This window comes from Chlorocebus sabaeus, chromosome 8 (assembly GCF_047675955.1).
Source record: "Chlorocebus sabaeus isolate Y175 chromosome 8, mChlSab1.0.hap1, whole genome shotgun sequence".
Classification (NCBI taxonomy): Eukaryota; Metazoa; Chordata; class Mammalia; order Primates; family Cercopithecidae; genus Chlorocebus; species Chlorocebus sabaeus.
The window spans coordinates 147,591,238-147,606,987 of record NC_132911.1 but is presented as its reverse complement, the minus strand read 5'-3'; positions in this window follow the sequence as shown (position 1 = coordinate 147,606,987).

Sequence of the window (15,750 nt, the reverse complement as noted above, 5' to 3'; positions counted from 1 at the left end):
CTCGGCCCGATGCCCATCACGCTCCGGGAATTCCACCTGGATGGGCTTCTCCAGGCTTCCAATTGTTGGCAGTTTCTGGGAAGACTTAGGGGAGAAGGGAAGTGGGGCCAACCCCAGCCTGCAGCAGCCACTGGCCCAGGCTCAGCCGATACTCCTGGTTTTTGTTTGTTTGTTTGTTTGTTTTTTCCAGGCAGTCTTGCTCCGTCACCCGGGCTAGAGTGCAGTGTTGTGATCTCGGCTCACCGCAGGTGCCGCCTCCTGTGTTCAAATGATTCTACTGCCTCAGCCTCCCAAGTAGCTGGGACTACAGGTGTGCGCCCAGCTAATTTTTGTATTTATAGTAGAGACGGGGTTTCACCATGTGGGCCAGGCTGGTCTCAAACTCCTGGCCTCAAGTGATCCTCCCTGCCTGGGCCTCCCAAAGTGCTGGGATTACAGGCGTGAGCCACCATGCCCAGCCTTCACCTCTCTTCTGCTGGTGGGACCCAGGCCCTCACCCTGGGGTCCGAGTCCTGGTCTTCTCGCTCTTGCAGGGCTCTATCCTCCCCGCCCTGGCCCAGTGGTGGGTGCTCTGCCTGCTGGTCCGCTGGAACAGGAGCGGCCCCAGCCAGGTGACCCACAGCCATCGAGTGGGGCAGCGCCTCACTCAGTCCCAGGTAGCTGGGTTTTAGGACCTCTGAGCTCTCACAGCTTAGAGTTACAGGGAAAGGAAGCCCACGTTGTCAGTGGGTCACTGGGAGCTGGTGAGTGGGCGGCCACTCCTGCCTCTAACTTGGTCCCCAGACCCATGCGGTCCGCTGTGGGGCCATTGAGGACAGGGCCACCACAGTCCCCGAGGGTTGGTGTCAGGACAGTGGCAGCAGCTCTTTCCAAGAAGCTCACCGATGCTGCAGGCTCTGTGGCGCCTGTGCTCCCACTCCCTCTGCACCCCTTTGCCGAAAGCAGTTGGGCCCTGGGGGCCGTTACACAGGAGCCGGTCTCCCAGGGCAGACAGAGGCACCGTGGGCTGGAAAGGCGGGTCCGTGCCTGGAATACCAGCTGCTGTCTTTCCAAGGGGAAGGGGCCTCCAGGGCTGAGTTTACCTCCAAGTGACCGGTTGGTCTCTGGCTGGTTTTGTGTCCAGGGTCCCTGGTGGTCTTTATTGCCAGAGGATAGGGTGTGCTGCTGCCGAGAGGAGCTGGGCTTGTCGTGGGGCGCTCGGCTCCGTCTGCTCCTCCATTGCTCCAGGCAGGAGCCATGTGGGTGCACCGACGCTGCTTCGCCAGCCGCGTCATTGGCTTGTGGGTGGCTTGGTGCCTGCTCTGCAGCCGGGGCCCCTGTGAACACCCACAAGTCCCCACACCAGTGTCCACCAGCAGTTCCATTCCCCAGTCTGTCTTCCAGCCTTGCCCTTCTCAGGGCCCTGACCGGCCAGCCGAGCCCTTCGCCAGCCCTGTCCACGTGTGTCCTTACCGTGTGTTGCTCTTCCCTCCTCATGAGAGGCCAGGGATCGCCCCCACCCCTGACTCCAGGGCCAGCCCGAGTGGAGTGGTCTGACTACCACGAACCCAACCGCCATGAAGCAGGCCGGGCTTGACCCCTACCCAGTCACAGGGACCCCCAAGGCTGTGGCCTGACCAGCAGGCAAGCTGGAAGCTGGGCCACCTGCCCGTGCAGCCCTCTGGCTCTCATGGCCGGTGCCTGGCTGTGCACTGCTCCTTACCCTGGATCCTCACTGTGCCGCTGACCTTAGCGTGGGTGGGTCCTGTGGCACTGGCTTCTGGTGGGAGCTGTGGCTATACCATCCCCAGAAACTTCTCTGAACAGTCTGCAGTTCTCTGTTGCAGTCGGGACCTCCTTGCTTCAAAACTTAGGGCCTGTGCTGCAGCTCTTTTGAGCCTTGCTGGAGACCCCTTGACACATCCTTCCCCACCTGCGGCAGGTACTCCCCATGCCCGAGCTCTGTTAGCTCCCAGGACCTGAGTGGCAGGACTTCGTTCCACAGCCTCACCAACTGCGCTACCCTTCCTTTTCCTGGGCCCCACTCAAAACGAGAAGCCTCTGTGCCAACCAATGGAGATCCATATCTGGTATCGTGCCGTGTGTGGCATCGTGGTATCGTGCCGTGTGTGGTATCGTGCCGTGTCTGGCATCATCGTGCCATGTCTGGTATCGTGCCGTGTGTGGTATCATGCCGTGTCTGGCATCATCGTGCCGTGTGTGGTATCGTGCCATGTGTGGTATCGTGCCGTGTCTGGCATCATCGTGCTGTGTCCAGAACCCAGAGGCCTGCCATCTGCCAGCTTTTTCCTGGTGGTAGGAAATGCAAGGCTCAAAGCTCGTTCTTGACCTTGAACAGGACGTCCTAACATGCCCAGATCTCTGGACTCCTAAAACCTTCATGACGTGACCAGTCCCTGAATCTTGGTTCAGCCTCTCTCCTGCCCTGGAGTGCCCGTGTCCTAACAGGACGTTCAGAACGCCCGCCGCTTCCCGCTTGCCAGGCCTGGTGGGTGCGATGCTGTCAGTAAGCAGACTTGTGTTTGTGCTTTGGTCGGTTGTCTGTGTGTCTGCATGACTGTGCGCCGCTGTCCACCCCGTGTGAGTGGGAACTGCCCTGACCTCTTCCTGGAGCCCTTCGCCCAGCCAGGAGCCACAGAACACCATGGGAGGCTGTAAGTCTGCTCCAGGGAAGACCACAGACAGCACAGCGGCTGGAGTCGGCGCTGCCGGGGACGCTGTGGCTCAGCCGCCATCCACCACAGTCCACCCAGCTCTTGTAGGGACCTGACCAGCAAACTAAGTGGGAAGATGGTGACCATCACCCCTGTACCGTTTAGTTATCGGAGGTGTTGCTGTCACTGCTGTTTTGACCAGGATGTCGTATCGTTTTATTTCCTTGGCTGGAGCTAGGGGTAGTTTCTAAGGCTTCCATTTGGTCTTCCCAACTACGGTGATTTTTACTCCATGGGCCAAAAAGCCCCCGTGAGGATTTGCCCACTGTTGAGCACGCCAGTTCCAACTGCACATTCCTGGGCTGGGAAATGATGGGCTGAGGCCTGGGCCAGGACTCCATGTCCTTCCTGACCCCATATTCCCTACCCGGATGAGAGCCTCTGAGGGTGCTTTGCGCCCCAGGTGTCAGCGTCCACTCAGACCCTGATCTGGGCGTCTTCCTCTCCCCAGGGCACAGTTGTCCAGATAAGCATCTTTGGGTCCCTGGGTGAGGGGCTGGGGGGGGTCACTGCTGTCCACACTTGGAGGCGTGAGGCCTTTCACAAGGGGCCCTGGCCCCTCTTTCCATTTATGGGTTCTGGCTCTGAGAACTGGCTGACATAAGGAAACAAAGCAAGCAGTTGTGTTTTCCATCAGAGCAGTGGGCCTGGACTCACTCACTCGTTTTAAAATTCATGGGTGCTGTGGAGCCGTGGACCTGGACTCACTCACTCGTTTTAAAATTCGTGGGTGCTGTGTGCTAAGCCAGTGGTCCTCTGAGTGTGCCTCGTGACCACCTGGGAGCTTGTGAGGGGCAGAGTCTTGGCCCTGGCCCAGACCAACTGAGTCAGAAATCCGGGGCCTGGGGCTCAGCCAGCTGTGCTTTAAGGAGCCCTCCAGGGGCTGCCATGTGCCTGAGTGTGAGAACCTGTGTACTGAGCAGCCCCTCACAGGCTGCCCATTTGCATCTCCTGTCAGGACGCGGCGCTTCATGAGCCAGCTTCACGGGCCCCCGTGGTCAGGGTCTTCTGGCCGCTGCCCCCACCTTCCCTCCTGCTGCCAGAATGTCTCAACAGGTGGGAGCTCCAGCAGTTGCACTGCCATGGATGCCAGGCTGACAGCATCACCAGGCAGTCGGTGGTGTTCTGAGCAACTGTGGTGTCTGTGCCCCAGGACCACGTCTGTGCCCCCTGTCCCAGGCAGGCTCCCCAAGGCGGTGCCTCAGCTACACATGGTTTCTGGAGAACTCTCAGGAAAGGGGTACAACAAGTGGGGAGGGCAAGGAGCTGGCAAAGGGGGCTGGAGCCATAGCCCTGCCCCACGGACATCTGAGAGGCAGGGGCACAGCTCAGAGGCTCTCGCTCCTGCCCAGACACGGGTCTGCACTGCCTGTGGGGTGGCACGTGGTCCTCAGGCATCTCTTGTCAGCCAAGGGCAGCGTTCTGGAGGAGGGCACAGGTGAGCGTCTGCAGCAGCTGGGGGGGCACACGGACGCCCAGGGGGATCTTGGAGGATTGGCCATGGCAGCTGCCTTCACGGTGGCCGCTCCTCAGCAGCAGTGCGGACGGACCAAGAGATCCTGAAAACTCCTCCGCGTAAATCCAGGTAAAACTTAAATAGCTTCTCAGGTGCATTCCTGACGTTACCAAAAAAACAAGGAAGCCCCCAGGGCTGAAAGATAAAGGGGGGCCTCAGTGCAGCGGCTGAGCTGACACTTCCCGAGGAATTTGCTGATCCTGGAAACCCGAAGCCTAGGGTTTTAAAGGTCCTCAGGAACAGGAGGCAGGGATGCGGGCCGCACAGGCAGAGGCCTCTGTGGCATCCGGATCCTCAAAGGGCTGCAACCAGTAAGAACGTGGGTTCTCCAATGATCCAGCCACAGAAGGGAAATGCTGGATCCTGCCTGGGCTCTGGCAGTAAAGCGTTTCCACCGAGCTTTACAAATTCAGGCCATCCCCCTGTAGGGTCTGAAGAATCCCGTGTGGAGGGATTACATCACCATGGCCCCAGGTTAGTTGTTGCCTGGTACCTGGCATGAGCCAACATAATCTTATCTGGAGGTCTTGCCCCCAACCAAGGCTTCCCAGGCTTCAGATAAAAGCCCTTGGACTTTCCAATATGATACAGTCAAAAGTTACAAGATGCATGGAAACAAGCATCATGAACAAGGGCAGAACCGGAACCTGAAGGACACAGGATACTGGAATTATTCAATAAAGAATACATAGTATGTATGTTTAAAATGTTTATGACACAACATATTTATCATGTGAAAAGTAAAATTCTAGCTAAAAAGAGCGAGAAGATTTTAAAGACATTTGATAGAATTTCTAATAATACTAAAAATATTTAAAATTCAATGGGCTAGTGAAACAGCAGACTAGTCATGGTTGAAGAACTGCTGAATTAAAGGGTAGAGCTAAAGAAATTACTCCGAATTTATCCCAGAGATGGGAAATATGAAAGAGGTTAGGAGGCAGAACAGAAAATATCTAGCCTCAGTCTAACTGGAGTTCTGTAAGAAGATCCTGGAATAAGGTGAGCACATTTTGAAGAAATAGCAGCTGATAATTGTTTTCCAAATAGATTAAAAACATGAACCATTTATCCAACAGGCACGGTAAAACCCAGGTATGGCAAATAAAGTGTCCACATCAAAACACATTGTAGTGAAATTGCAGAAAACCAAAAACCAAAAAAGAAAAAAAGTTTGAAAGCAGCTAGAGAGAAAAGACAGATTCCCTACCAAAGGTTAATGGACACAACTCGTTAGCAAAAGGCGAAGCCTCTTAATGTGTGTTCCGTGAACTAGGAGCGAGGGCCTCACCCTTGAACTTCTGAAATGAAGGCTCTCGAGACCCAGCGCAGACCCACCGTGGAGACAGAAGTGACTCCATGTTAGGTTCTAATCTACGGTGCAGACTTCTGATGAGCTGCAGTCCCGGGAATGCCCCCTGATTCCTGCCGTATCTACTGTCCTTAGTGTAAGAACATGCACTCGCTATGAATCCTGCCTGTCCATCAAAGCAGCCTTGGTGTTATAACACAGATTACGGGCAATGATGCATTCTTGCCTGTGTGTAGCACGCAGACCCATTCTCTACGAAACTGAGCCCTGGGTCTGGGGAGCGATGGTGCAGAGCTGCACCTGTTCCACCCACGGCCACATACTCCTGGCGGCAGGTTCCCCGGCACAGCGCCCTCTCCTGACAAACTGAATCTGTCTCATTCTTTGGTTCAGCTCCGTCCTCACGTGGGGATCGCTTTGCATAAGTGACCCTTTCATGGAAAACGTGCTGATAGAACCTGCATTTTTAATTTTTATATTTTTAGATGAATCTCCCTCTGTTATCCAGGCTGGAGTGCTGTGGCACGATCTCAGCTCACTGTAACCTCCCTGTCCCGGGTTCAAGCAATTCTTGTGCTTCAGCCTGCCGAGTAGCTGGGATTACAGGTGCATGCCACCAGGTCCGACTAATTTTTGTATTTTTAGTAGAGGTGGGGTTTCACCATGTTGGCCATGCTGGTCTCGAACTCCTGACCTCAGGTGAACTGCCTCGGCCTCCCAAAGTGCTAGGATTACAGGCCTGAGCCACCATATCCGTCCAGAACCTGCATTTTTTTTTTTAAGAGATGGGATTTTCCTCTGTCATCCAGGCTAGAGTGCAGTGGGCCATCATGGCTTACTGCAAACTCAATGTCCCATTTAAGGAAAAGCAATAACAATTCTGTAAAAACGCTTCCAAAAAATTGAAGAGAGAACATCCTCAACCGAGTAACGGGCATCTATGAAAACTCTACAACTAACATCATATTTAATGATGAAAAACCAAATGCTTTTCCTTAAGATCAGGAAAAAGGGCAACATTGTATTGAAGCTTCTAGCCAGTGGCAAAAAAAAAAAAAAAAAAAAGATAAATAATAAATGAACAAACAAATGGCATCCATATTGAAAAGGAAGAAGTAAAACTGTCCTTATTTGCCATTGACATGATTACCCATGTAGAAAATCTGATAGAATCCACAGAAAAGCAACTAGAGCTATTGAGTTTAGCAAGACTGGGAAACAAGATCAAGATACAAAAATCAGCTGTACTTTTATATTCTAATAATGGACAATTATAAAGTGAAATTTAAAACATCACTTAAAATCGCATCAAAAATATGAAATATGAATAATTCTGATCAGATGTGCAAGACCTGAACACTGAACATGACCGAACATTGATGAGAGAAATTAAACCCCTAAATCAATGTGGAGAGAGACCTTGTCCATACCCTGGGAGACTCGACTTTGCTGAGATACAGCCTCGAACTGGAACTGGGTCAGTGCAACCCAATCTGAATTCCAGTAGGGTTTTTTGTGTGGAAATTGACAAGCTGATTCTAAAATTAATATGGAAATGCAAAGGACCAAGAGCAGCTAAAACAACCTTGAAAAAGAAAAGTGAATTGAGGGGACATCCACCATCTGACTTGAAGGCCTATTGCAAGTCTATTGTAATCAAGACAGTGAGGTATTGATATTAACACAGAAACATACATCAACGGAGTCCAGAAATAGACCCGTGCGTCTATTGTCATTTGATTTTCAGTAAAGGTACAGAAGCACTTCAGTGAAGCAATAATGATCTTTTCAATATCTAGATGCAAAAAATGAATCTCACGCCATGTACAAAAATTCTCCCAAAATGGATCACAACTGGAATCTAAAATGATAAACCATCTAAAGGAAAACGTAAGAGAAAAATCTTTGTCATTTTTGAGTTATATTTCTGAAATATAACACTAAAATCATGATCTATAGAAGAAAAAGATCAATAAATTGGACTTCATCAAAATTAAGAACGTATGCCCTTTAAAATACACTGTTAGGACAATAAAAAGACAAGCCACAGACTGGGAATAATACTTGTAAATCACGTAACCGATAAAGGACTTGTATCCAGAATATACAAAGAACCCCCAGCACTCAATAAACAGAAATAATCCAATTTAGAAATAGACAAAAGGTTTCAACGGACATTTCACCAGTGAAGATCTATGGTGGTGAACAGCACATAAAAAGACGCACAAAAACATTCGTCATTAGGAAGATATAAATTAAAACTACAGTGAGACACCATCGTGCACCCACTAGAATGCCTAAAAATGTTAAAAGACTAAACATATCAAAAGTTGATGAGGAGGTAGAGCAGCTAGAGCCCTCGCCCTGAGCTGATGGAAATACCAGTGGTTCAACCACTTTGAAAAAGAGTTTAGCACCTCCAGGCCGGGTGCAGTGGCTCACGCCTGTAATCCCAGCACTTTGGGGCTCTGAGGTGGGCGGATCACCTGAGGTCAGGAGTTCAAGACCAACCAGGCCAACATGGGGAAACCCCATCTCTACTAAAAATACAAAATTAGCCGGGCGTGGTGGTGCATGCCTGTAGTCTCAGCTACTCGGGAGGTTGAAGCAGAAGAATCGCTTGAACTGAGGAGGCAGAGGTTGCAGTAAGCTGAGATTGTGCTATTGCGCTCCAGCCTGGGTGACAAAACTGAAACTCAGTCTCAAAAAAACAAACAAACAAAAAAAAACTTTTACTGCCTTTGTATTTTTCAGGAAGAGGGTAGAGATTTAGATTGACTCTGGACTTTGTCAAATATCCATGTTGAAAATGTAAGAGCAACTATTCAAAGAATGGAGACTCAGTGGTTCTGTCAGTGGAGTCCCAACAGGAAACAGGGTGACTAAGGAATGCTAACAAAGAAAGCATTCACCACGGTGTGGGCAGGGGGGTGAGAGCGGGAAAGGGGGTGGCCCTGCAGGTCGCTGGACCTGCCGGCACTTGCTATCTCAGGCAGATCCTGGTGGAGGGCTGCTGCTTCCCGTTAGGCTAGAACAGGTTTCTCCGTTTCCAAGGCGTGTGTGTGTGTGTGTGTGTGTGTGTGTGTGTGTGTTTTGAGACAGAATTTCATTTCTGCTTCCCAGGTTCAAGCAGTTCTCCTGCCTCAGCCTCCCAAAGTGCTGGGATTACAGGTGTGAGCCAGCACACCCGGCCTCCAAGGTATTTTATCTGCTGTGTATTCACCTGGTTTTGAGAAGTCCCAACGAAACAACTTAATATTACACCTGTTTTAGCTAGTCCTCACTTTGGTCCAGTGTCCAAACCCCGCCTCCAGAGTTGAGTCCTGCCTCCTACCTCAGGAGGAAGGCTGCCCCGACTGCTGGGCCCTGGGGGAGGCCATTCTTTTCTTTTTCTTTTTCGGCTCACTGCAAGCTCCGCCACTCGGGTTCACGCCGTTCTCCCGGGGAGAGGCCATTCTTCAGTGCTGGGAATGCACCGAGCAGGGTTGCACACCACAGACAGGAGTGGAGCCCTCCCACGCCAACACACACACAAGGCCATCCAGCAGTCTTGTGTCCTGGGCAGAGGGCGGACGTGGGGAGGGGCAGCCCCCAGGCAGGAGATGGTGGAATTGTGATGGGATCGCACTGAATTTGCAGGTCAGCTTGGGATGTGATGCGGAGATGACTTTCCATTCATTCATGTCCTCTTCATTTCTTTCTGCAATGTTTTCTAGTCTTAAGTATACAAGTCTTGCCTTTCTTTGGCTATGTTTATTCCTGAGTATTTTATTATTTGCAGTGCTATTGTGTATGGAGTTGTTTGCTTAGTTTCATGTGTGGATTGCCTACTGCTAGCATGAAATACAACTGATGTTTGTATATTGCAGGGACAGCCCACCAAGCATCGCACCTGTCCTCCAGGGCCTCTAGGGACAGCCCAGCTTGGTGGCCGGGTCTGGGGGACAGACCAGCTTGCCCTCCCTACTGGATCATATGCAGGCAGGACCCGGGTCTCTGGGCCCCAAGCTCTCGTCCCCGGCCTGTTTGCCCACCAGGTCCCAGGGACAACACTGTCCACAGGCTCCTCCCCAGGGACAACACTGTCCACAGGCTCCTTCTCCCTGGACTTGGCATGAAAGGCGTTTCTTGGATCTGGGCCTCAGCTGATTCCAGCCGACCAACCCACAGCTCCCTGGCAGCCCCCGCCCTGAACTGGAGTCTCACCGTAACCCCGGGCTGTGGGCCCTGTGGGTGAGGAGAGAATGCTCAGGTTGCTGCAGCTGCTGACCTGGAGAAGGAGCCTCTCTCCCGGAGGCATTCATCCCACACTCTAAGGAAAGGGAATGGGCCACGTGAGCCAGGAGTTCGAGGCGAGGCGGGACACCCAGAAGGGATGGGTGGCTGTGATCCATGGGAAGTGGCTTCCTGCTCTGCCCCTCTCGGAACAGGAGGCTTTGCCATCCTAGAAGCGCATTCGGAAGATGGGACGGCTTGAGCTTCCTCAACTCACCCGCTTAAATCCCTGAGTTAAAAAAAAAATTAACTGATCATCCTTAGGGGATCCCGGCAACAAGCTTACATTTTTTAAATTGATAAATAAAAGAAAAGAATCAAGCGCTTATTCTGTCTTTCCTATGCAAATGGGCCTCTGGGTAACCAAACAGCATGAGAGGGCAGTTCATCGTTGTCGCCGAAGTTTTCCAACCAATGAACAAAGAAGGCATAGCTGAGGGGATCCACCTTCCGTGCCAGACAGCGCATGTCAGCCTCCGAGGGGATGCAGGCCTCAGCCCCGCAGACCTGCTGGAAACCTGGGCAGCTCCACCATGTCCCATCCCGGCACATTTCAGAGCCTTCTGGGGGCAGAGTCTGATCCCCCACCCTGGAGCCCCGCGCGTGTTTGCCGAGGGACTGCTAGCTTCAGCCCCCGGGAAGCCACACCCCTGGGGACCACAGCTAAGGGACGGAAAGCCAAGTGGGGCTAGAACTGGGAAATGCCAGGGCCCTTCCCTCCCACTCTAGAGGGCGGCTGCCTGAGTTCCCGTCTCCCCTTTCCTCCCCCTGCTCAGGAGTGGGGCTTCTCTTGGGCCTGGTCTGAGGATGCTGGACTGTGGGGGGATGGAGACATGGGCCTGCCCTCGGCTTCGGGGCCTGGACTCCTGACTAGATCCCACTCTACCCACACTCCCTCCAGGTCTGCCAGGAAGATGAGGCACCACCTGCCATCTCTGAGGATGGAGGCTGGATGGAGTCCATTCACCAAGACCGGGCTGAGCAGTGCATGTTGGGCCACACCCCATTCGGTGCTCTGCTGTCTTACATGGCAATGGGCTCAGAGGCTAGGCCAGCATGAGCACGGCTGCCGCGGGCTCCCCAGCAGATGGCAGCAAAGTGCCTCCCAGCCCCAGCGTCTCGTCCTGGCCACCTGTCTCACTCCTGCTTTCCGACTAGAGTGGGGACAGCAGGCTGTGTCCCTTCTGGGAGTTGCCACGTCACCCCCTGGAGGGGAAACTAGCCCAGTAGGCAGGACGGGGGGTGGGGGGTGCTAGTGTCATCTCAACAACCTGTGCCCCAACACTCCTCCTCCCCCAAACTCCTCCTCCCCAGAGATTTCTCATCCCCAGGGCAGAAGTTGCAGGCAGAAGGCTTTGGAAACATTAAACGTGAATTATTCCAATTGATGACAAAAAGCAAAACAAAACAACTAGATCCTGGTTACTTTATAATATATAATACTCAAAGAATTGTAAATTTCTTCTTCTTCTTCTTCTTCTTCTTTTTGTTGTTGTTGTTGTTGTTGAGACAGTATCGCTCTGTCACCCAGGCTGGAGTTCAGTGGCATGCTCTCGGCTCACTGCAACCTCTGCCTCCTGGGTTCACGCCATTTTCCTGCCTCAGCCTCCCGAGTAGCTGGGACTACAGGCGCCGCCACCTCGCCCGGGTAATTTTTTTTTTGTATTTTTAGTAGAGACGGGGTTTCACCATGTTGGCCAGGATGGTCTCGATCTCCTGACCTCATGATCCGCCTGCCTTGGCCTCCCAAAGTGTTGGGATTACAGGTGTAAGCCACCGTGCCTGGCCAGGCTTATAAATTTCATTTTTATTTCAGCCTCTCTGAACGTGGAAGGATCCGTTGAGGAGTGAGGATGGCAGTGATTACCCACAGCCTTAGTGTGACCTGCACATCTGCAGCACAGAGCAATGAAAGTCAACAGAAAATGTGAAAAAGAGGGCAGTCCGTGCCATGAATGCACATCATTTGAAAAAAGCATCCAAGGGTGCCGCTGGCGCTCACACACATACCCTCCACTTAGTCTCCACTTAATACCAAGAACCTTCAGTTGAGAATCTATTATTATTATTATTATTATTATTATTATTATTATTATTGAGATAGAGCCTTACTTCATCCCCCAGGCTAGAGTGCAGTGGTGTGATCTCAGCTCACTGCAACCTCTGCCTTCTGGGTTCAAGCCATTCTCCTGCCTCAGCCTCCCCAGTAGCTACGATTACAGGTGTCCGCCACCACATCTGGCTAATTTTTGTATTTTAGTACAGATGGGGTTTCACCATGTTGGCCAGGCTGGTCTCAAACTCCTGACCTCAAGTGATCCTCCCACCTCGGCCTCCCAAAGTGCTCAGATTACAGGCGTGAGCCACAGTGCCTGGCCAAGAATGTTTTAAATGAGAAAAATGGTCAGGTGTGGTGGCTCATGCCTTAATCCAAGCACTTTGGGAGGTCAAGGTGGGAGGATCACTTGAGCCCAGGAGTTTGAGATGAGCCTGGGCAACATAGTGAGACCCCCATCTCTACAGAAACTACAAAAATTAGCCAGGTGTGGTGGCACACTCCTATGGTCCCAGCTATTTGGGAGGCTGAGATGGGAGGATTGCTTGAGTTCCAGAGATCAAAGCTCCCAGACTCATGGCAGTGAGCTGTGATCACACCACTGTATTCCAGCCTGGGCAACAGAGGGAGATCCTGTCTCAAAAAATAGAAAAAAATTTTTAAAAATGAGAAAAATTACAATGTTACTAAAAACCAGGCAAACGTGTAAGCCAGTAACACACACTACACATGAGCGAACGTAACATTTGATGCAGATGGCTTCCTGAACACAGGGTTGAGCAAGGCGTCAGCAAATCTCTCTGCAGGAGCACAGCCTCCCTTGCCCCCGTCCCACCCTGGCTGTGCGCACACCTCTTTGTTGATTCTCAAACTTTGCAAAACGCCCTCATGCTGTTACAACCGTCTGCGCATTGTTTCTGAAATGTGACTCAAGACTTTTCCCGTACATTGTTAAAATTCTCTGACTGATTTTTGGGGGTATAAATACAACATGTTCCTGTATAAATATTGCTAAAAAGTGTAATGAGAGATACATAAGTTCTTTGAGGTTTCGGTATTAAAAGCCCAGAGGTGGTCACTGACAGGTACGTGACTCTTGTGGGTGTCCTGTGGGCTCTGCCTGTACCAGGCTCAGCTTCCGGTGAGGCAGTATCTAGGATTCCAAAGACCATTCAAACAACCGCATGCATGGGATAAGGCGAATAGCATTCATTTGCCAGAAATCATAGCAAAATTTAATCACATGCTGCCAAATCATGTACGTGGAAAACAATCATTTATACTAAATATTACGATTTGTTATTTAGAGGATAAATTATCCAACCCAATAAATAAGATTATGGCACAGGGAATAAAGGTGATGATTTGGAATGAGGGGAGTGGTGCTCCCTAGCAGTGCTCCCCAACTCCGCTTCATCCTCGGGTGTGTGGGAGGGGCTGGACTGCCTGGTCCATCATGGCCATGAGGGGGACCATGGCAGGGAGTCATGAGGTGGTGCCATGTGAACAATATTGGCCAATGAGGAATGCGAGGAGGTATTTACACGGCACCTTACACCAGAGCATTTACTATTGCACGACCCTCCAGAGCCTCTGCGTCTCATCTGGGAGGACCCGCAATGCTCTAGGCAGCAGTCATTCCATCAGCCTGGGTCCTGAAGCAAAGACGGAAGAGAGAACCTCAGCCAACCCCTGCCATGCAAAGTGAGTGAGACAAGCTGTGGCTTTAAGCCGGAGACACTGGGGTCGCCTGTGAACATGGCATAAGCCAGCCCATTGCAGTGGATGGACTTTGAGACCAGGAGGAGGGTCCTGCTACAGCAAACCCCACAGGACACTGACTAGTGGTCTGACAGCAAAGCACTTATCAGAAGGACAGAGACCAGCATTATGCAAAACACGTGACAAAACTGTCTCCAAGATAACTGGGAAGCAGGTTTCGTATCAGTGAACTTGTGTCCAAGAGAAGGGGTGAAAATAGAGCTCATGAAATACGTGGGTCACTGTGGCCACACCTGCAGGGCGTTGACAAGGGAAGCTGTGTTCGACTGCCACAAGCAGAATAACAAATCCCGGAGGGGAGGAGAGAATCTAATTTCTAAAGTTGTCGCATTATGTTGTTTTATTATTTTTACGATTGGTTTTTTTGAGACAGAGCCTCGCTCTGTTGCTCAGGCTGCAGTGCAATGGCAAGATCTCGGCTCACTGTTGCCTCGACCTCCCCAGGCTCAGGTTATCCACCCATCTCAGCCTCCTGAGTAGCTGGGACTACAGGTGTGCACCACCATGCCTGGTTAATTTTTTCTATTTTTTGTAGAGATGGGGTCTTGCTATGTTGCCCAAGCTGGTCTTGAACTTCTGGGCTCAAGCGATCTTCCTGCCTTGACCTCCCAAAGTGCTGGGATTATAGGTGTGAGCCACTGCACACAGGCCTATATCCTATTATATATATAAAGTATATGCATATATATATATTTTTACATTTTATATATATATATATATATATATATTTTTTTTTTAGACGAAGTCTTGCTCTGTCGCCCAGGCTGGAGTGCAATGGCGTGATCTCAGCTCACTTCAACCTCTCCCTCCCAGGTTCAAGTGATTCTCCTGCCTCAGCCTCCAGAACAGCTGGAACTTCAGGTGCCCACCGCCACACTTGGATAATTTTTATATGTTTGATAGAGATGGGGTTTCACCATATTGGCCATCCTGACCTCAAGTGATCTGCCCACCTTGGCCTATGAAAGTGCTGGGATTATAGGCGTGAGCCACCGTGCCCGGCCTCTGTGTTGTTTTAAATGTCTACTTTTCAGCAAAAAGTTGTAAGACATGCAAAGAAACAAGAAAGTATGCTCATACACTGAAGACAATTTAATCAACAGAAACAGCCCCTGAGGAAGCCCAGGCATTGGACTTACAAAATGAAGACTTAAAATTAGCTATGATTGAATCTATATTCAAAGAGCTAAGGGAAACAATATTTGAAGAGCTAGGGTAGCCGGGCGCGGTAGCTCATGCCTGTAATCCCAGCACTTTGGGAGGCTGAGGCGGGATGACCTGAGGTCAGGAGTTCGTGACCAGCCTGACCAATATGGAGAAACCCCATCTCTAATAAAAATACAAAATTAGTTGGGTGTGGTGGCTCATGCCTGTAATCCTACTCGGGAGGCTGAGGCAGGAGAATTGTTTGAACCTGGGAGGCAGAGGTTGAGGTGAGCCAGGATCGTGCCATTGCACTCACTCCAGCCTGGGCAACGAGAGCAAAACTCAGCCGGAAAAAAAACAAAAAAAAAACAAATACCAAAAACTAAAGTATAAAAGAAATCTCTCACCAGATAGAGGATATGCATAAAGAGATCAAAATTATAAAAAGGTGGCAGATTATAGTGACTCATGCCTGTAATCCCAGCACTTTGGGAGGCTGAGACGGGCAGATCACCTGAGGTCAGGAGTTCGAGACCAGCCTGACCAACATGGTGAAACCCCATCTTTACCAAAAATTAGCTGGACATGGTGGTAAACGCCTGTAGTCTCAGCTATTTGGGAGGCTGAGGCAGGAGAATCTCTTGAACTCAGGAGGCAGGAGATTTAGTGAGTTGAGATCGAGCCACTGCACTCCAGCCTGGGTGGCAGAGTGAGACTCTGTCTCAAAAAAATAAACAAACAAAAACCCTCAAATCCGTATAAAGAAGCACAGAGCACCAGCATAAACTTATTTTTTGCTTGTAACTTCCTTTTTCCTAGCTGATTTAAAGGTAACTGCGTAAAGTAATAATTACAAATCTATGTTGATGAGAACACAATGTACAAAGAGGTAATCTGTGACAAGAATAGCATAAAGGAGGTGAAAAGGGAGTGGCCTGGGAGCAACATT